Source organism: Octopus bimaculoides, chromosome 5, assembly GCF_001194135.2.
Source record: "Octopus bimaculoides isolate UCB-OBI-ISO-001 chromosome 5, ASM119413v2, whole genome shotgun sequence".
Taxonomy (NCBI): domain Eukaryota; kingdom Metazoa; phylum Mollusca; class Cephalopoda; order Octopoda; family Octopodidae; genus Octopus; species Octopus bimaculoides.
The window spans coordinates 71,562,681-71,564,792 of record NC_068985.1 but is presented as its reverse complement, the minus strand read 5'-3'; positions in this window follow the sequence as shown (position 1 = coordinate 71,564,792).

Below are 2,112 nucleotides of genomic sequence, written 5' to 3'. Positions count from 1 at the left end.
ACACACACACACACACACACTCACACACACACAAAGAAAGACATTTACACATATTTAGACATGCAGACACACGGGTATATCACAAACACATGTACACAAAAACATACACTAATAACACATACATGAATTCTACCACTGCCTACATCTCAGTCACAAATTTTCTTCCTTATTTGCTTCCCCCCCCCCCATCTCTCTCTCTCTCCTCTCCTTTCTGAGTATCACATTCACATGCACATAAATAAACATACATACACACACTCATCGCTTGAGGTAAAAAACAAAAACAAAAACATTTTCTATTTCTCATGTTCAGTATTTTATATTCTTTGTTCCACTTCCATCATGTTGTTTGTTGTTGCTGTCAAGGATTCTGCTAATTCACATATACATACCTTTATGCACACATATACACAAATGAACAAATGCATATGCATGCTTGCACAAACACACACATCAATATCTTTCTCTTTCATTTCCTTCCTCACTACTTGTTCATTGTTTCTCTCTCTCTTTGCTGTTTTTGTTAGTTGTTTCTTCCATCCCACAATGCCTTTTGCTCACCTCCTACAATCCTCCTTTCTGCATGTACCCTCTCTCCCTCTCTCCCTCTCTTATCCATCCTTTTACTCACCTCATTCCTAGCATCTTTTTTGTCTCTTTTGTTGAAGGACTTCTATCTACATCTATTTCCTTTTCATTCCACATTACTGATACGCACACTGTCTATTTATCTTTTCTGCTTTTCAATAGTCAAAAGACCCTAGCTGTCCTTTCAATATCCCCATTACTCGTCCTGTTTCTTTCTCTATCAACAATTTTCTGTTACACTATTTTTCTTGGGTTCTAAGATCTTAATTGTCATATGAAATTTTTTCTTCTTTTTTTCTTTTTGCATATTCTCAAAAATTTGTTTCGTTTTTGTCATATGATTTCATAAACAAATATGTTCTCCCATGTAGGTTTTTCTTTAAATCTACAAACATACTAAGAAAAGCAGTCAAACACTAGTCTACCATAGTTGAAAGGATATACATATACATAAGGGTAACACATCCTTTGGTCACAAATAACAATGGGATTACACCTAGAAAGTTTCCCTCTGAGGCATAATTCCAGGCAATGCAATTCGTGGAAGCCCAGCAGTCATCCATGCATACCAATATCCCTTCTCTACATCACTGATGTTGTCCAAGGAAAAGGCAAAAAATAATATAGCTTGGCACCAGTGACATCACAACTCATTTCTACGGCTGAATGAACTGGAGCAATGTGAAATAAAGTGTTTTGCTCAAGAACACAACATACAGCTCAGTCCAATAATTGAACACACAAATTGATGATTGTAAGTTTGATGCTCTAACCACTGAGCCATGTGCCCTAACTCTTCGAAACACTTAGTTTTAGAATGGTGGCAGCTGATGAAGGAAATGTTCTCTATGTGGCCTGTGTGTTTTCTGTACTCCGTTTATCATTTTGTCCACGTTTTTTTGCAGCGTCCTGTACCCAGATATGCATCTATATATACATGTAGATGTAGGCATGTACATACATGTACGTATATATGCATATACTCATTTATTATATATATACACACACATACACAAACATATATATATACATAAATAACCCACCAACCCACACACGTTAGTGTTTTCCTTGTCCTATTCAGCCATTTTACTCTGCTTATTTGTTTGCCTATGTATAAAGAGAGTTGGTAAAGTCAGTTTCCTTCTGACTCTCGGTACTTTGAGTTCAACCCCTGTTGAGGTTAATTTTGGGATCAATGAATATAGTACATTACTGATATTATTATTATTATTATTATTATTATTATGGCAGTGAGCTTGCAGAATCATTAGCACATCAATCAAAATGCTTGGTGGCATTTCTTCTGGCTCATTACATTCTGAGTTCAAACTCCACTGGGGTTGACTTTGCCTTTCATCCTTTCAGGGGTCAATAAAATGAATATCAGTTCAGCAGTTGTATTGATGAAATTGAGTAGATCCCTCCCACTAATTTCAGGCTTTGTGCCTTGAACCAATAGTATAAATTCTTCTTCTTCTTCTTCTTCTTCTTCTTCTTCTTCTTCTTCTTCTTCTTCTTCTTCTT